The 20073-nt window shown below is 51.0% G+C and overlaps 1 protein-coding gene across 5 annotated transcripts in view; it reads left to right on the top strand.

Annotated features, from left to right (window-relative positions):
• hivep2a (HIVEP zinc finger 2a) overlaps positions 1-20073 on the top strand; it is a 250346-nt gene that overhangs the window by 85503 nt on the left and 144770 nt on the right. For 3 of the 5 annotated variants that reach the window (XM_052011708.1, XM_052011709.1, XM_052011706.1), the window contains exon 2: positions 6830-6918. The exons of 1 other annotated variant lie outside the window; for it this stretch is intronic. The gene's annotated coding sequence lies outside the window, so the exon portion shown is untranslated. Of the gene's footprint in view, positions 1-6670; positions 6919-20073 lie in introns of those variants that run through there. One more of the 5 variants, XM_052011707.1, reaches the window with a different exon arrangement.

The following is a 20073-nucleotide window of genomic DNA, read 5'->3' as shown; positions in this document are numbered from 1 at the left end:
TGTGATGCTCCCTGCCCTTTGAACAACCCATCTATATTTAACATTAGCCCCATGCCCCTGTCTGTAGGCGGGGTGAATTTTATAAGCGGGGGACTGAGCTTCATTCGGTGCAATGAATAAACTGCCGTCTGTAAAATAAGATGGAATCCAAGTTCCCTCCCTTCCCTCAGATCTTGCTCGGCTCCCCTGCCGCCTCACAACCTAATGTGTCCTGCTTAAGGATGCAGTGTTACAGACACCATCTGCTCACCACTGGTCACTCTCCCAGTGGGACCTTACATAACATGTAGCGGGAATCAGTCCTCAACAGATTGCCAGATCCTCTCTTGTGGGAATCACAGATTGAAAAGAGGAAAAGTGGAATACTGGCCTGTAGTGACATTGCCAGAGTTGTCCTGGGCGAAGCTGCAAGGGTTGAAGCTCTCCCTCTACCCCTCTCCCTCTCTCCCTGTCTCTGCCCCCACCCTCTCTCCCCTCCTCCACCCCCTCTCCCCCCTCTCTCCCCCCTCCCCCTCTCGCCCCCCCTCTCCCCGTCCCGCTCTTCCTTCCCCTCCTACTCTCTCTCTCCCCCCTCCACCTCCCTCTCTCCCCATCTCTCCCCCTCCCATTCTATCTCTCCCCTATCTCTCTCCCTTATCTCTCCCCCTCCCCTCTCTCTCTCCCCCCTCTCCACCTCCCTGTCCCCATCTCTCCCCCTCACCCTCTCTCCCCTATCTCTCTCTCCCCTCTCTCCCCCTCTCCCCCTCTCTCTCTCTCCACCCCCTCTCTCCCCATCTCTCTGCCCCCACCCTCTCTCCCCTCTCTCTCCTCGTCCCCCTCCCCCTCTCTCTCCCCCCTCCCCGTCTCTCCCCCCTCTCCCCCTCTCTCCCTCCCCCTCCCTACTCTCTCTCCCCCCTCTCCACCTCTCTCTACTCCCTCTCTCCCCATCTCTCCCCCTCCCCCTCTATATCTCTCCCCTCTATCTCTCTCCCCCCCTCTCTCCCTCTCTCAGTCTCCTCCTATCTATCTCTCTCTCTCTCCCCCCTAACTCCCTCCCACCCTATCTCTCTCTCCCCCACCAGAAAAGGACATTCAGCCTTTCCCACCATTCAGGGAGACATGCAGCACGGAAACAGGCCCTTCGGCCCACCGAGTCCACACTGACCATCAATCTACATCAATCCCAATTTATTCTGCCCATCAACTCCCCCCAGCTTCCACCACTCACCTGCACAACAGGAGCAATCCCCAGTGGTCAGTTTACCTTCTCCTTCCCCTAATTCTTCTGCTCTTGTATTTGGGAGTCTCTTACAGACCTTGTTGCAGGGTAGCAAAATGTGGAGTCATTGTGTGCATGGCATGATCCCACAAAGCTGTAGTGAGATTAATGACCACTGTGTATCAGGTGCAGTGTGTGTGTGAGAGAGACAGAGAGAGTGAGAGTGTGTGTGTGTGTGAGAGAGAGAGTGAGAGGGAGTGTGTGAGAGAGAGTGTGTGTGTGTGAGAGAGAGAGTGAGGGAGTGTGTGAGAGAGAGAGTGAGAGGGAGTGTGTGAGAGAGAGAGAGTGGGTGTGTGAGAGAGACAGAGAGAGAGTGAGAGAGTGTGTGTGAGGGAGAGAGAGTGAGAGAAAGTGTGTGAGAGAGAGTGTGTGTGAGAGAGAGAGTGAGAGAGTGTGTGTGTGAGAGAGAGAGAGTGAGAGTGTGTGTGTGTGAGAGGGAGAGAGTGAGAGGGAGTGTGTGAGAGAGAGAGTGTGTGTGTGTGAGAGAGAGAGTGAGGGAGTGTGTGAGAGAGAGAGTGAGAGGGAGTGTGTGAGAGAGAGAGAGAGTGGGTGTGTGAGAGAGAGAGAGAGAATGAGAGAGTGTGTGTGAGGGAGAGAGAGTGAGAGAAAGTGTGTGTGAGAGAGAGAGTGTGTGAGAGAGAGACAGAGAGAGTGAGAGAGTGTGTGTGTGTGTGTGAGGGAGAGAGTGAGAGGGAGTGTGTGAGAGAGACAGAGAGAGCGAGAGAGTGTGTGTGTGTGTGAGAGAGAGAGAGTGAGAGAGAGTGTGTGAGAGAAAGAGAGTGTGTGAGAGAGAGACAGAGAGAGTGTGTGTATGAGAGGGAGAGAGAGAGAGAGAGAGGGAGAGAGCACACTATGGCTGATCTCTGACCTAATTCCTTATATGTGCCTGTTCTGTTTGACATTTTTGGTTGACAAAACTCTTTTGCATTTTGAAATTAAAATGGACAAGGCTAACTCTCTGCTGTTCTCTGTACGTCTGTGTTACTGTATCAGCGTTACTGTTTGTGTGTATGTTTATCTTTTTGTGTGTGGTTGTGTTTGTGTGTGTTCCGTGTGTGTGTGTGTGTGTGTGTGTGTGTGTGTGTGTGTGTGTGTGTGTGTGTGTGTGTGTGTGCATCCTAACGTCAGTCCTGACACTCTGGGTGTAGTTTTGAGTTGCTCTTGCCGTTCCTGCCCTCACCTCTCTGGGCCGTGTCGCTCACCTTCCACACAGTCCTCCCTCCTGAACTGGCTGGCCCTTGTTTGGCCTCCTGCAGACACTGAGGTTTGGGCAAGGATTCCTCCGAGATTCTGCATTCCACTCCTGCCTTTCACAGCTCCAGTCACTGAGTTCATTCAAAGCATTGATAGATTGGTGGATATTAACGCAATCAGAGGATTTGGGATTAGTGCAGGCAGCAGACATTGAGGGAGACCACAGCGGCAGCACCGTGGCGCAGTTGGTGCCACTGCCTCACAGCTCTGGTGACCCCGGTTCGATCCTGACCTCGGGTACTGTCTGTGCCGAGTTTGCATGTTCTCCCCAGGTGGGTTTCCCCTCGGTGCTCCAGATTCCTCCCACGTCCTAAAGATGTGCGGGTTGGCTGGTCCATGCCAACCAAGATGTCCCATCCAGGCTAGTCCCATTTGCCCGCATTTGGCCTATAACTTTCTAAACCTTTCCTATCCATGTACCTGTCCAACTGTCTTTTAAAAGTTGTTATTGTACCTGCCTCAACCACTTCCTCTGGCAGCTCGTTCCACATACGTACCACCTTTGTGTAATAAAAGTTCCCCCTCATGCTCCTATTAAATCTCTCCCCTCTCACCTTAAACCTACGCCCTCTAGTTCTTGATTCCCCAACTCTGAGAAACAGACAGAGTGCATTCACCCTATCTCTGCCCCTCATGTTTTTATACACCTCTATAAGATCACCTCTCATTCTCCTATGCTCTCAGGAATAAAGACCTAGCCTGTCCAACCTCTCCCTGTAACTTAGTCAGAGTTGGTGGGAATGTGGGGAGAATAAAATGTAAATAGATGTTTGTGTCTTGTTAATTTGTGTTACGCTGTGTGTGTGTGTGAGTGTATGTGTGTGCGGGTGTGGGTGCGTGTGCATGGGTGTGTGTGTATGCATGGGTGTGTGTGTGTGCGTGGGTGAGTGTGTGTGCGTGGGTGAGTATGCGTGGGTGTGTGTGGGTGTGCGCGTGGGTGAGTGTGCGTGGGTGTGCGCGGGTGTGCGCATGTGTGAGTGTGTGTGTGTGTGGGGGTATGTGTGTGCATGGGTGTGTGTGTGTGTGCGTGTGTGTGTGCCTGTGAGTGTGTGTACATATGTTGGTGTGTGCGTGCACAGAGATCGATCAGAATCAGTGGACGATATAAATGGGTTGTTGATGATCAGCATGGACCTGATGGGCCGAAGGGTCTGTTTCCATGCAGGGTGTCTCTGTGACGTCGGCTGTATTCTTGATGAATGGTGGCACAGACTTGAATTGGCTGTTCCTTCTTCTAACGCTGATGCACTGTACACCTGGTCAAGTCCGTTGTTAGATCGAGCACAGATATAAGGCAAAGAAATGTTGGAGATTTAATTGAACTGAGGCTGTATTGTGAGTCTGTAGCGCAGTGAGGGCAGCAACTGAGTCATAAGGAAATTAATGGGTTTTAACTTGTTACATCAGCTCCATGGTATCCACCTCTGCAGCTGACTCGGGCAGGGGAGAGGGCTTGAGAACACTTGTGTTTTGTTGGGCGCGGTGTGTCCCCATCTCTGCTGAGTCACTGCACTTCACTTCCTGACCTCCCTGTACTAGCTCCATGCCAACCGTGGAACTGCACGACGCCTACCTGTTCAGCAGCTGGGAATGTCAGGCAGCAGGTGAAACGCACAGGTAGAAGCAGAAAGGATGTGCCCGAAGCACGGGGGGAGAGAGAGAGTGAGAGAGAGTGAGAGAGAGAGGGAGCAGGAGGGCCAGAGAGGGAAGGGGTGAGAGGCGATGTGGCAGGGAAAATGTGAGAAGAGGGGAGATGGAGGGGTAGGGAGATAGAAGGGAGATAGAGGGAGGGGACAGGGAGAGAGTAGGGTGGGGGGAAGAGGGAGAGATGGGCGTAGAGATGAGTAGGAATGAGAGAAAGAAGGGTATAGAGAGAGGGGACAGAGAGGGAGGACGGTTTGCAGATGCAACAGGTCATCAAGAAGGCAAATGGAATGTTGGATTTCCTTGTGAGGGGGATTGAATTTAAGAGCAGGGAGGTTATGCTGCAAGTGTACGGGGTATCGGTGAGGCCGCACCTGGAGTACTGCGTGCAGTTCTGGTCTCCTTACCTGAGGAAGGATATACTGGCTTTGGAGGCGCTGCAGAGGAGGTTCACCAGGTTGATTCCAGAGATGAGGGGGTTAGCCTATGAGGAGAGATTGAGTCGCTTGGGACTATACTCCCTGGAATTCAGAAGAATGAGAGGGGATCTTATAGAAACATATACAATTATGAAAGGGATAGATAAGATACAGGAAGGTTGTTTTCACTGGTAGGTGAGACCAGAACTAGGGGACATAGCCTCAAGATTCGGGGGAGCAGATTTAGGACGGAGATGAGGAGGAACTGCTTTTCCCAGAGAGTGGTGAATCTGTGGAATTCTCTGCCCAGGGAAGCAGTAGAGGCTACATTAAATATATTTAAGACACAGTTAGATAGATTTTTGCATAGTCGGGGAATTACAGGTTATGGGGAAAAGGCAGATGGGTGGAACTGAGTCCACGGCCAGATCAGCCATGATCTTATTGAATGGCGGAGCAGGCTCGACGGGCCAGATGGCCTCCTCCTGCTCCTATTTCTTATGAGAGGGGGAGAGGGACAGGTCGGGGTGAGGAGGAAGGGGTAGAGAGAGGATAGGGAGGTAGGTAGGGAAGAAAGGTGAGAGGGAGGGGTTGAGAGAAAAGGAATAAGGAATCAGGCAGAGCAGAGTGCGGGGGAAATGGGAGTGGAGGGAGGGAAAGAGGGAGCGAGAAAAATGTGAAGGGCAAGATGGGGGAAGAGAGCAAAGGGGGGAGCGATAGCGCGAAAGAAAAGATGGCAGAGAGAGAGAGAGAGAGGGAAGGAAGGATGAAAGAGTTGGAGGGTGGAGGTAGGGGGAGAGAGGGACAGATGAGGGAGAGGGAAAGGCAGCGAGGGGGGGAAAGAGGAAAGGAAAGAATGGAATGAGGGAGAGAGTGGAGACAAACATGGGGACGGCGAGAGAGACGCCTTGTAAAACTGGTCAGGCCGCATCTGGAGCACTGCATTCAGTTCTGGTCACCCCGTTACAGGAAGGATGCGGAGGCTGTGGAGAGGGTGCAGAAGAGGTTCACCGGGACGCTGCCTGGATTAGAGGGCATGTGCTGTGTGGAGAGGTTGGACAAACTGGGGTTGTTTTCTCTGGAGCGGCGAAGGCTGAGGGGAGGTTTATAAGATTATGAGAGGCATAGCTAGAGTAGACAGTCAGTATCTCTTAATCCCAGGGTCGAAATGTCTAATATCAGAGGACATGCATTTAAAGTGAGAGGGGGAAAGTTCATAGGAGATGTGTGGGGCAAGTTTTTTACACAGAGAGTGGTGGGTGCCTGGAATGTGCTGCCAGGGGTGGTTGTTGAGGCAGATACAATAGAGTGGTTCAAGAGGATCTTAGATAGGCACATGAATGTGGGGGAAATGGAGGGATATGGACATTTAGGCGGAAGGGATTTGTTTAGTTGGGCTTTTGATTACTAGTTTAGTTAGATCGCCATAACATTGTAGGCCAAAGGGCCTGTTCCGTGCTGTACTGTTCTATGTTCTATGAAAGCGGGAGGGAGTAGAAACATAGAAAACCTACAGCACAATTCAGGCCCTTCGGCCCACAAAACTGTGCTGAAGATGTCCCTACCTTGGAGTAATGGGGTTGAAAAAGGGAGATGGGGGAGGGAGGAGGCAGAGAGAGAGCAGAGGAAGTAAGATGGAGTAAGGGAAGAGCACAGACAGTTTTTATAGATGTTTCTTTTTACCTAGAGTTTGTGCTCCCGATCTAAACACTCTTAATACAGTATTTCATTCATGGAATATCATACATTTTGTATGCAGAATAAGTACTGTTTCCAAGCTCTGTGAATGGTGCCCTTGGTTTTGAGGTTGTGCCAGTGCAGAGTCCCCAGACATGCATAATCACTGACCAATTTTAACTGTAAACACATCATTTTTTTTACAACCCCACCGATGACAGCCCCAGTGTTGACACTTTCCTTCCCCTACTCAATGTCGGTGCCTGTGTGGCGATGCTGGCAGCCGGTCGGTTGTCGGACGATCCCTCAGAGGGGCCCCGCAGCTATTTCTGTGCATGGATGTGCATCATCAGTGAGTATTTTCTCTGCTGACAAACTTGCATCAGTGCTCTCCTCAGTGCACACACTCCCCAGTTAGTGCTTGGCCCTTGATTGACGGCATTTCAGAGTCACTGCTCCTTCCAACGAGTGACCTCAGAAACCGGGCAGTAGGAGCTTCCAGGGATGCTGTTGAATGATTAAAGATTAAAGTGGTTGCTCAGCCTGTAACAGAGGTTGTCATTTCACCTATCCACAGAAAACGTCCGAGCCTTGGGTTTATAACAGGAGTCTCAGAAAGTGCCGCTGTCCTATACTGGCTTGAAACTGCCACTTTATGAAACAAAGGTAACAGAATGGATTGATTTTCACATCATTTTTGAGTGAGACTGGTTTGCCTTGTTCATTTACGGAGAGTTTCAGTCTAAAGTGCATGATATTTGTTTAACTGGGTATCCTTCAAGCTTAATGCATTCCGCCAAGCTGTATTATTCCTGTGTTTACTGCGTGTTTGACAGTTCTGTGTCGATAGAAACAGAATTTTAATTTCGTCTTTTAAATCTCTTAAGTGTGTTTTTTAACATTCCAGTCCGGTTCCTTCGAAGCCAGTGCAGACTTTCATAAGCTGCATTTTACTCAATGTTCTGTTCCATTAAGACGAAGAGGATATACAATGTGCTAAGTTTCCTGTGCTCTGGTTAACTGCAGAGAGTTGGTGAAAACATTTGCCGATATATATTTCACAGAGGTGTTGAAATTCAGTGACGCTTATCTGTTGTAGAGCTACAAGACCTGGATTGTAATCTGAAGCAGACTTCACATTGCATTGCATGCCCTTTGGAACTCGTAGATCACACAGTCACTGCAACTTGTCACCTCCTGTAGTGATAAACACCCCTTACTGGCTCATCAGCATGTGAGTCTTAGGGGGCTTGACAAGGCTAAATGCTAGGAGGATGCTTTCCCTTGTGGGAGCGTCTAGAACCAGAGGGCATGGTCTCCTGAGAATGGGGCTTCCATTTAAGTCTGAAATGAGGAAGGATATCTTCTCTTAAATGGTTGTGAGTCTTTGAAATTCCTTGTTCTCAGAAAGGCTGTGGAGGCTGAAACTTTGCATAGCTGAGATCATTCCCAAATCAGCCAGGGGACTGTGGCGATAGTGGAGGGCAGGACCGATGGGCCGAACAGCCTAGTCCTGCTGTTCCTCATGGTTTTATGTTCTGTCACCGGTTTGCAGCCCTTGGTTTGCTGTTTCCCTTCCTGAGAACCCAGTTATCCGGAGGGATAATCATCCCCTGTGGATGGAAGGTGTCTGCGAAACGTTGGATCTGCCCTTGTCCTGTGATCCTCAGGGTCAGTGTGGGGTAACCCCGGGGTCATTGTCAGATCACCCACAGGGTCAGTGCGAGGTCAGCCAGAGGGTCAATGTCAGGGCACCCCCAGGGTCAGTGTGGGGGTCACCTCCGGGGTCAGTGTGGGGTCACCCCAGTGTCGGGTCATCCCCAGAGTCAGTGTGGGGGTACTCCAAGGGTCAGTGTGGGGTCACCCCCAGTGTCGGGTCACCCCCAGGGTCAGTGTAATGTCACCCCCAGGGTCACTGTGGGGTCACCACCAGGGCCAGTGTCCCATCACCCCCAGGGTCACTGTGGGGTCACCACCAGGGTCACTATCCCATCACCCCAATGGTCACTGCGGGGTCACCACCAGGGTCAGTGTAGAGTCACCCCAGGTTCAGAGTCCAATCATCCCCAGGTCAGTGTGGGTCACATCCAGGGTTATTGTCCCGTCACCCCCAGGGTCAGTGCGGGGTCACCTCCACAGTCAATGTCCTGTCACCCCTAGGGTCTGCGTGGGGTCAACCTCAGGGTCAGTGTCCCATCACCCCTGGTTCAGTGTGGGGTCACGCCCAGGGTCAGTGTGGGTTCACCCACAGGGTCGGTGTCCCATCACCCTAGGGTCAGTATAGGGTCAAGCTCAAGGTCAGTTCCTGAGATCCCCAGGGTCACTGTAGGATCTCCCCAGGGTCAGTGTCCCATCACCCCTGGTTCAGTGTGGGGTCACGCCCAGGGTCAGTGTGGGTTCACCCACAGGGTCGGTGTCCCATCACCCTAGGGTCAGTATAGGGTCAAGCTCAAGGTCAGTTCCTGAGATCCCCAGGGTCACTGTGGGATCTCCCCAGGGTCAGTGTCCCATCACCCTTGGTTCATTGTGGGGTCACCCCCAGGGTCAGTGTCCTGAGATTCCCCAGGGTCAGTGTGGGGTCACCCCCAGGGTCAGTGTCCTGAGATTCCCCAGGGTCAGTGTGGGTTCACCCACAGGGTCGGTGTCCCATCACCCCAAGGGTCAGTGTAGGATCAAGCACAGGGTCAGTGTCCCGAGATCCCCAGGGTCACTGTGGGGTCTCCCCAGGGTCAGTGTCCCATCACCCCAGTTCATTGTGGGGTCGCCCCCAGGGTCAGTGTCCGGAGATTCCCCAGGGTCAGTCACTAGGCAGTATACCCCTGGGTCTGTGTTCAACATTTGAGGGAACTCTTGACGTCCAGATTTGTGAGTTTCCTAGGCTGGTGAGTCTCCCCGTGTAACCGGTGCCATCCCCCTGGTGAAGGGTCCGACGGCGGTGAGGGGAACCTGCAGGTGGTGGTGTCCTCGTGCACTTGCTGCCCCTGTCCTGGAGATCCCAGGTTTGGGAGGTGCTGTCGGAGTTGTCTGAGTGAGTAACTGCAGTGCACTTTGTACCTGGTGCACTCTGCAGTCACTGTCTGTCGGAGGTGGAGGGACTGAGTGTACAGAGTGGTGGACATGGTGTCTGCATCACTTTCAATTCATTTGTTCTGCAATTCCTATCCGCCAGTGTTGTCCATAATTACCGCAAAGGCTGTTCTTTGACCAGAGGACCAATGATGGCCACCTTCAACCATCGTGGTCATTTGCCCTCAGTGTATCAGGTTGTGCTGAAGGTTGCAGGCTGGTTTGTTTTATTGGGATAAGATAAGATACCTTTATTAGTCACATGTACATTGAAACACACACTGAAATGCATCTTTTGCGTAGAGTGTTCTGGGGGCAGCCCGCAAGTGTCGCCACGCTTCCGGCACCAACATAGCATGCCCACAACTTCCTAACCCGTACGTCTTTGGAATGTGGGAGGAAACCGGAGCACCCGGAGGAAACACACGCAGACATGGGGAGAACGTACAAACTCCTTACAGACAGCGGCGGAATTGAACCCAGGTCGCTGGCGCTGTAATAGTGTTACGCTAACTGCTACACTACCATGGAACTGCGTCTGTTGCTCGGGCCTCTACAACTGCCCTGGTCCATGGCTGTGGACTGTTCCCAATCCCTCTCCTCCGCAAATTCCCGCCCTCTCCCGCATTTGCAGAATTAAGAGGGCACTCAGCGGCCAATGAGTTCTGTCAACAACAACTTGCATTCAGAAAGCTCCTTAATGAGTTGAAACATACTGAGTCAAACATTGCCAGCTTTCATTCAGGGGTGGCATAAGGCTATAACTGGAGGAGTAAGGCGAGAGGGAGGGGTGTCAGGTTAAAGGAGGTTACAGAGATAGGGAGGGGTATCAGAGACAGATGAAGTTACAGAGATGAGGTCTATGGGTTTGAGATCACAGTGATAGAGAGGAGTGTCTGTGTGAGTGGAAATTACCAAGAAAAGGAGGGCTACAGGGCACAGAGGACCTTACAGAGCAAGGGAGCAAGGAGATTGCGGAAATGGGGAGGAGTCTAGGGGTTGGAGGAGGTTAGAAAGGTAGGGAAGGGTATAGGGCTGGAGAGGGTCACAGAGATAGGGAGGGGTGTGGGGGCTGGAGAGGGTCACAGAGATAGGGAGGGGTGTGGGGGCTGGAGGGGGTCACAGAGGGAGGGGTGTGGGGGCTGGAGGGGGGTCACAGAGGGAGGGGTGTAGGGGCTGGAAAGGGTCAGATAGGGAGGGGTGGGGGCTGGATGGGGTCACAGAGAGGGAGGGGTGTGGGGGCTGGAGGGGGTCAGAGAGGGAGGGGTGTGGGGGCTGGAGGGGAGTCAGAGGGAGGGGTGTGGGGGCTGGAAAGGGTCAGATAGGGAGGGGTGTGGGGGCTGGATGGGGTCAGAGAGGGAGGGGTGTGGGGGCTGGAGGGGGTCACAGAGAGGGTGTGGGGGCTGGAGAGGGTCACAGAGAGGGAGGGGTGTGGGGGCTGGAGGGGGTCAGAGATAGGGTAGGGCTGGAAGGGGTCACAGAGAGGGAGGGGTGTGGGGGCTGGAGGGGGTCACAGAGATAGGGAGGGGTGTGGGTGCTGGAGCGGAGGGGGGTGGTCACAGAGATATGGGGTGGCCCAGGCCTGGAAGGGGTTATAGAAGGAGGGATGTAGGGGCTAGAGGAGGTTACGGAGATAGTGAGGCATAAAGGGGTTGAGGTGGTTACAGTGATGTTGGGGACGGGTGGAGAAGGGAGGGGCTAATTCATCACTTCATCCTTGCTGTGGTCGTTATGTAGCCCCGAGACACTCCATTGATAAGAGGAGGCTGGAGCATTGGAAGGGTTGACAGAGAGGTGGTTACCGTACCCTCCGGTCAGAAAGGAATGCGGGCAGGGTAGACTGGTGTCCGCCTCACCCCTTCCATCCTGCCAACTGAGCCAGTTTACAAGCTGGTGATGTGCAGCTGTGTATCAATGAGTCAGGCCCTTGAGCTGAGCGGCTCATCCCTCTGTGGTATGGCACTCGAGTGCCATCATCTTGAGATGATCTTTAGCCAGAGGGTGGTGAATTTGTGCAACTCCTTGCCACGTACAGCAGTGGAGGCCAGATCAGTGGGGGCGTTCAAGGAAGAGATAGATAGATATCTAAATAGTCAGGGTATCAAGGGATATGGGGATGAGGCTGGAAATTGGGATTAGTTTCCCCTCCCCCCCCCATTCCCCATTTCTCATTTCTTTTTTTTCCCTTTTCCTTGGAGCAGACTTGATGGGCCGAATGGCCTGCTTCTGCTCCCTTGTCTTGTGATCTTCTGCTTGTTGAGAATCCCACTGCACTGTCGAGAGGGCTGTGAGTTGCTGAGCTGTCCAACTTGCGCCTCCTCTTGCATTGGGGAAGATCCCACACGAAAGATCCCATGGGAACGTTCTGAAGAAAAGTGAACTGTTCCCCGGTGTCCTGCCGACGATTTCTAACCCAGCTTATCGCACATTTGTGGGAGCATGCAGTGCATGAATGTGTCCCCTGGAACTCCCACGGGAGGTGCACATGGAAGAGTCCCACTTCAGCTGGGACATCCTGAAAGGGAGGTATTGGTATTGGTTTATTATTGTCACTTGTACCGAGGTACAGTGAAAAACCTGTCTTGCATACCGATCATACAGGTCAATTCATTACACAGTGCAGTTACATTGGGTTAGTACAGAGTGCATTGATGTAGTACAGGTAAAAACAATAACAGTACAGAGTAAAGTGTCACAGCTACAGAGAAAGTGCAGTGCAATAAGGTGCAAGGTCACAACAAGGTAGATCGTGAGGTCATAGTCCATCTCCATATAACGGAACCGTTCAATAGTCTTATCACAGTGAAGTAGAAGCCTGGTGGTACGTGCCCTCAGGCTCTTGTATCTTCTACCTGATGGAAGAGGAGAGAAGAGAGAATGTCCCGGGTGGGTGGGATCTTTGATTATGTTGGCTGCTACACCAAGACAGTGAGAGGTAAAGACAGAGTCCAAGGAGGGGAGGCTGGTGTCCGTGATGCGCTGGGCTGTGTCCACAATTCTCTGCAGTTTCTTGCAGTCCTGGGCAGAGCAGTTGCAGTACCAAGCCATGATGCATCCACATCGGATGCTTTCTATGGTGCATCGATAAAAGTTGGTGAGAGTCAAAGGGGACAAACCAAATTTCCTTAGCCTCCTGAGTGAAGGTCGTAGCAAAAGTACAGGTGGCCTCTTTCAGTACTTCAGGTAGAGGTGGTGTAATCTGTGTCATGGCAGAGTTACCTCTGTGCAGTGTGATGTACCAGGTCCGTCTTTGCAACGGATGCGGACTTGTTCACAGTGTAAGTCCCAAGTCTTGTTGTCCGATAGTGCATTTACACTTCACAGCAGTGAAACAGCCCCTTCGACCCATCAAGTCCCATGCCGACATCAACCATCTGTGGCCTCCTCTACATTGGTGAGACCAAACGCAGAGTTTTGCAGAACACCTGCGCTCTGTCCGTAACTGCGATCTGCATCTCCCCGTCGCCAGTCACTTCAATTCCCCCTCCCACACTATCACTGGTATGTCAGTCCTCGGCCTCCTCCACTGCCAGGAGAATTCCAAGCGCGAACTGGAGGAACACCACCTCATTTTCCATCTTGGAACTTTGCAGCCTAACGGCATGAACGTTGAATTCTCCCACTTCAGGTAATCCCCACCTTCCATCCCCCCCACCACGCTTCTCCTGTCCTTCCCTTTCCTAGCCTTTTTTTCCCCTTTCTCTCCTCACTTTTGACCCCTCCCCCGGTGGCTCTGCTCTCCCCCCGTCCCCTGCACCTGCCCATCACTATCTCTTACCTGCATCTACCCATCACCACCCTGTGCCCACCCCGCCTCCCCTCTTTTGTCCACCTATCACTGCTCTGCTTTTCCCTCCGATATATTGGGCTTCCCCTTTTCCTATCTCCAGTCCTGAGGAAGGGTCCTGACCCGAAACATTGACCGCCTGCTTTTCTCCACGGATGCTGCCTGGCCTGCTGAGTTCCTCCAGCATCGTCGTGTCTTTCGTCTAGATTCCAGCATCTGCAGTCCTTTTGTTTCTCAACCATCTGTTCATACTTTGCTCTCCCCACACTCCCATCAACTCCCCCCAGATTCTACCCCTCACCCACACACTGGGGACAATTTACAGCAGCCGATTAACCCACCGACCCCACACGTCGTGGGGGTGTGGCAGGACCCGGGGGGGGGAACCCCTGCGGTCACAGGGAGAACGTACAAACTCCGCACGGACAGTGCTGGAGGTCAGGATCGAACCTGGGTCTCTGGGGCTGAGAGGCAGCGGCTCTCACCGCTGCGCCACGGTGCTGTTTTGCGTAAGTGCGGCGGAGCAGTGAAAACCAGGAACCTTCAGTCCCTGATGAGATTCGTTTAACCTGAGGCACATTGAAGAGTTACTGGAATGAATGAGGTGATAAATTCGAGGGTGGCTTCCCTCGCCGTTAACACAGCACTGTGCACGTTACAGAGTATTGGCAAATCGGCCTTCCCCTGCACACATTTGGCACTCCTGATTTGCTGAAGGTCATGAGACAGCATCTTATAGAAATATTAAGGGACAGATAAGATAGAGGCAGGAAGGTTGTTTCCACTGGTAAGTGAGACTAGAACCAGGGGACATAGTCTTAAGATTAGAGGGAGTAGATTTAGGACGGAGATGAGAAGAAGCTTTTCCAAGAGAGTGGTGAATCTGTGGAATTCTCTGCCCAAGGAAGCAGTGGAGGCTGCCTCATTAAATATATTTAAGACACCGTTAGATAAGATATCTTTATTAGTCACATGTACATCAAAACACACAGTGAAATACATCTTTTTGCATAGGGTGTTCTGGGGGCAGCCTGCAAGTGTCGCCACGTTTCCGGCGCCAGCATAGCATGCCCACAACTTCCTAACCCGTACGTCTTTGCAAAGTGGGAGGAAACTGGAGCACCCGGAGGAAACCCACGCAGACACGGGGAGAACGTACAAACTCCTTACAGGCAGCGGCGGGAATTGAACCCGGGTCCCTGGCGCTGTAAAGCATTATGCTAACTGCTGCACTAACATGTCTGTAAATTCTTACATAGTAGGGGAATTAAGGGTTATGGGGAGAAGGCAGGTAGGTGGATCTGAGTCCACGGCCAGATCAGCCATGATCTTATTGAATGGCGGAGCAGGCTCGACGGGCCAGATGGTCTACTCCTGCTCCTATTTCGTATGTTCTTATGAGCTCACGAAATGGGGCGTGCACATGCTGGGGTGTGGTGAGGGGAGGTGTTGAGACAGGGTGGAGCAGTGTTGAGAGTTAAATTGTACCAGAACTTGACGTCTGAAATCGTAGGGTTTCATTTTTGGAGTTAGTGAGGACACAGACCTCTTGTAAAAAGAGAGTAAAGTACTCTTCCTTTCTAACCCTCCTCAACTAGTCAATCTCCAAGACATTGGGAGCACTCAGCAGCTCTGGAGAGCGAAGCAGAGTTAATGTTTCTGATCAATTCTGCATTCCGTTTTCTTTTTACTACCTCGATGTAGTAAATATGGCATGATCTGTCTGGATGGCAGGCAGACAAAGTTTTTTTTTACTGTATCTCGGTACACGTGGCAGTAATAAACCAATACCAGGTTGGGATGTATCTGTGGAGAAAGGTCGAGTTAACATTAACCTTTAAGTAAACTAAATCGTGTTCCGTTCTAGTCGCCTCATTATAGGAAGGATGTGGAAGCTTTAGAGAGGATGCAGAGGAGATTTACCAGGATGTTGCCTGGATTGGAGAGCATGTCTTATGAGGATAGGTTGAGCGAGTTAGGGCTTTTCTCTTTGGAGAGAAGGAGGATGAGAGGTGACTTGATAGAGGTGTACAAGATGATAAGAGGCATCGATCGAGTGGACAGTCAGAGACTTTTTTCCCAGGGCGACAATGGCTAACACAAGGGGGCATAATTTTCAGGTGATTGGAGGAAGGTATAAGGGGGATGTCAGGGGTAAGTTTTTTACACAGAGAGTGGTGGGTGCGTGGAACGCACTGTCAGCAGAGGTTGTGGGGGCAGCTACATTAGGGACATTTAAGAGACTCTTAGACAGACACATGAATGATAGAGAAATAGGGGGCTATGTGGGAGGGAAGGGTTAGATAGATCTTAGAGCAGGCTAAAATGTTGGCACAACATTGTGGGCCAAAGGGCCTGTACTGTGCTATCGTGTTCTACGTTCTATGTTTCTAAGAGAAAGTACGAAACGGGAGCAGGAATAGATCTTGTTCCGCCATTCTCGAAAGCTGACCTGTTCAACCCTCATCATCCTTGATTTCCCCATAGTCCAAAGATTGTCCGTCTTGTCAATGATTCACCCTCTACAGCCGCCTGGAGTCCAGGATTCCCAATAGGATTGAGTCCTTCTCACCTCCATCATAAAAAGCCAATCCCTCATTCTCAGTTCATGCCTCTTTGTTTGAGATTCCCCCTTGAGGGGCAAAATCCCCTCCGCTTCTCCTCCGTCAAGCCCTCTTGTGAGGTCACCTCTCGTTCTCGCAGTGTCTGTGGGCCCAGTTTTAATCTTTCCTCATCCTGGTGTCCCAGTGGATTTTAAAAATTTTCCAGTTGGTCCACACGAAAATGCAAGCAGGGCTTTTGCCCAGTTGATAATGGCTGGGACGCTACAGTCATGTTGGCTGCAGAATGGCTGGCACATTGGCACAGCGGGCAGAGCCGCCGCCTCTCAACCCCAGAGGCCCGGGTTCGATCCTGACCTCCGGCGCTGTCTGTGTGTGGAGTTTGCACGTTATCCCTGTGACTGCGTGTGTTTGCCCCGGGTGCTCCGGTTTCCTCCCATGTCCCCATGAAGTGCGGGTCTGGAGGTTATTTGACCGCTGTAAGTGCGTAGGTCAAGTCAAGTTGAGTTTATTGTCTTATGCACAAGTTCGGGTGAGGTACAGGTACAATGAAAAACTTGCTTGCAGGTTGAGAAACAGCTACTTTTTATTACGATCAGTTTTTATAATTTATTTTTTGATTTTTATTTTTTTATAAAAAAATAATTCAGTTGGTAGTTCTATTGTGTGTGGAATTCGTTGCCACATACAGCTGTGGAGGCCCGATCATTGGGGGTGTTTAAGGAGGAGATAGATAAGTATCTAATTAGTCAAGGTATCAAGGGATATGGGGAAAAGGCTGGGAATTGGGGCTGGATAGGAGAATAGTTTTAGCCAATGGTGAGGTAGCGGAGCAGACTCAATGGGCCGAATGGCCTACTTCTGCTCCTTTGTCTTGTGAACTTGTGAACTACACCCATCAGGTTCTTGAGCTGACCTGCACAACCCTACCCCTACCTCAGCAACGGGACACTACGGACCACCTCTTGCACTACTGTGGACTTTGATTGTGTCCTTTTTTTGTACCCAGGTCTTGCTTTAGCTTGGCCGTTTTTCACTGTATGGTATAATTTGTGTATAATTTATATTCTGTCTGTACATACATGCCCGTGTTCGGTAGAACCTGTGAAGAGTTGATGGGAAGGTAGGGATGGGGTAAATGGGTGGTTGGTCACTGGCACAGACTCAGTGGGTGAAAGGTCCTGTTTCTGTGTTGTGTGACTCTATGGAAGGCAGACAGCCAGGATGTCACCACTTCTGGTATAGCCAGCCAATGCCTTCGATTAACCATGTGTTTATTAAGTCATTGGCTCTACCCTATAACGAGGGTAGACTTCACTTTCACTTCTCTGTCCTGGTAACCAGCAGAGAGGGGGTAAGGGGCAAAATGAATGACATTTTGCGTCAGAGCTTTTCAGAGTTTGCAGAAGTCCTGAAATACTTCACAGTCAGTGAGTTCCTTTCAGAGTCATAGGTCATAAAACACAGCACACGTCCTTCAGTCCACCTTGTCTATACTAGTTCCTATCCATACGATATCTTGATTAGTCACATGTACATCGAAACACACAGTGAAATGCATCTTTTGCGTAGAGTGTTCTGGGGGCAGCCCGCAAGTGTCGCCATGCTTCCGGCGCCAACATAGCACGCCCACAGCTTCCTAACCCGTACGTCTTTGGAATGTGGGAGGAAACCGGAGCACCAGGAGGAAACCCACGGGGAGAATGTACAAACTCCTTACAGACAGTGGCCGGAATTGAACCCGGGTCGCTGGCGCTGTAATAGCATTACGCTAACCGCTGCACTAGTCCCATTTAGTAACACTTGGTTTCAGAACCAGAATCAGGTTTATTATCACTGACATATGTCGTGAAATTTGTTGTTTTGCGGTGACAAACAGTGCAAGACATAAAGACATAAAAGTTACTATAAGTTACAAAAATAAGGAAATAGTGCAAAAGAGGAATAACGAGGGTTCAGGACCGTTCAGAAATCTGAAGGCAGAGGGGAAGAAGCTGTTCCTGAATCACTGAGTGTGGGTCTTCAGGCTCCTGTACCTCCTCCCTGACGGTAGTAAAGATAAGAGGGCATGTCCCAGATGGTGAGGGTTCTTAGTGATGGGTGCTGCCTTCTTGAGGCACCGCCTCTTAAAGATGTCCTCGATGGTGGGGAGGGTTGTGCCCGTGATGGAGCTGGCTGAGTCTACGACCCTCTACAGCCCCTTGCGATCCTGTGCATTGGAGCCTCCATACCAGGTGGTGATGCGACCAGTCAGAATGCTCTCCACCGTACATCTGTAGAAATATGTAAGTGTCTTTGGTGACGTACCGAACCTCCTCAAACACTGAATGTAACTCCTATCGTTAGCATTCTTCACTTCGCTGGTTCAAGTGCACATCTAACTGTTGTGACGCTTAACTGTTTTGCCCATAAAACGTGGTCACACCATGGCATAGGGGGATAGGGCGAGTGCGACAGCTAATTTGTAGAAGAGAATGTGCTAGGTAACACAAAATAAATGATAATAAAGGTCGAAAAGCAAAACAAAAGCTTCAGAAGCTGGAAGAGTGAACTAAGAGAAAATGCGGGTGTTTCTCAGCTGCTCTATTCTGCATTCTGTTTTTCTTTTTACTTTGTTAATGTACTTATGTTTGACATGGTCTGTCTGGGTGGCACACAACATTTTTCACAGTACACGTGACAATAATACACCAATACCAGCTTGGGCTGTATCTGTGGAGGGAGAAATAGAGTCACAGAGCAATACAGCATGGATACAGGCCCTTCGGCCCAACCAGTCCATGCCGACCACGATGCCCACCCAGCTAGTCCCAATTTCCTGCGTTCGGCCCATATCCCACCAAGCCCTGCCCCTCCATGTACCTATCCAATTGCTTCTTAAATGATACTGTTGTACCTGCCTCACCCACTTCCTCTGGCAGCTCGTTCCACATACTCACCACCCTCTGCGTGAAAAAGTTGCCCCTCAGATCCCTTTTAAATCTTTCCTCTCTCACCCTAAACCTATGCCCCCTAGTTTTGGACTCCCCTACCCTGGGGAAAAGACTGTTACCATGCACCTTATCTATGCCTCTCATAACTTTAAACATTTCTGTAAGGTCGCCCCTCATTCTTCTACGTTCCGACGATCAATGCTCTCTGTACTACCTCAATGCACTGTGTAATAAATTGATCTGTACGAACAGTAAGCAAGACAAGTTTTTCACTGTACCTCAACACGTGACAATAATAAACCAAAACCAATAAAGCCTGGCCAACCTCTCCCTAATACGCAGGCCCTCTAGTCCTTGCAACATCCTCGTAAGTTGAGTTAACATTAATCTTTCATCAGGGACCGGGTCACTGACCTGAACCATCAACTCTGTTTTGCTCTCCACAGCTGCTGAGTGTTCCCAGTGTTTTGGAGATTGATTCGTTAAGTGTTAGAAAGGAGAACGGGGAGAATTCTCCTCCTTTTACATCCATTTGCACGGGTAGCAGGGATAAGTTCCACCTCGTGTGGAAAATGGCATCTCCAACAACGCAGCAACATCCTGACATATTGTTGTGGCTTGTGGGATCGAGAATGGATCTTCAACACTTGTTCTCCCGCGATGTAATTTGCTCGATTCAAGAGTATCTGGGTCCGCTGGCTCTCACTGTGCCTTGTGGTTAATCATAAAGAAAGTAAGGCTCTGCTGCTTCCTCACTGACCAACCATCTCAGTTGTCTCTGCAGTAGCACCGCAAGGCTTCACGCTAATTGCTCTTCTTACAGGCGAGGTTGGAGGATGGGGCAGCACCTCCACCCCCTCGAATTGGGTGGCTGGGTCTCTGCCGGCCAGGAGTCTGGAGTGCCTTCCTCAGGGATCAGGGTTGGCAATCTTGGATTGGCACGTAATGAGACATTGCACATTGTAACCTGTTGCTATGGGTTAGGAGGGCTGTGTGCATACAGTGGGAGTTTGCCGTCAATTGATGTGTGTGTGTGTGTGTGTGTGTGCATCTTTCTTATTGGTCCGTACATCTAGACGTGTATTTGCACTCGCATGTTTGGTTATATGTGTGCTCCCCTGCCCTCTCCACCTCCCTCCCGCAACCATGGTCCACCTTCCTCTCCTATCAGATTCCATCTTCTTCAGCCCATTGTAACTTCCACCTATCACCTCCCAGCTTCTGGCATCCTTCCCACTCGCAGCTGTCCCATTTGCCTGTCAAACCCCTCCCCCCAACTTGGATCCGCCTATCGCCTGCCAGCTCTTGCTCCGTCCCTCCCCCTCATCTCTTCACACCAGCTATCTCCATATCCTTAGTGAAGGGTCTCAACCCGAAATGTCGACTGTCCATTTCCCTCCACTGATGACCTGCTGAGCTCCTCTAGCACCTGCCATCTGTTGTGCCTCCATGTGTGTTTACATATTTGTGTTGT

This window comes from Pristis pectinata, chromosome 3, assembly GCF_009764475.1.
Source record: "Pristis pectinata isolate sPriPec2 chromosome 3, sPriPec2.1.pri, whole genome shotgun sequence".
Lineage (NCBI taxonomy): Eukaryota > Metazoa > Chordata > Chondrichthyes > Rhinopristiformes > Pristidae > Pristis > Pristis pectinata.
This window is presented reverse-complemented; position numbering and strand designations above follow the sequence as displayed.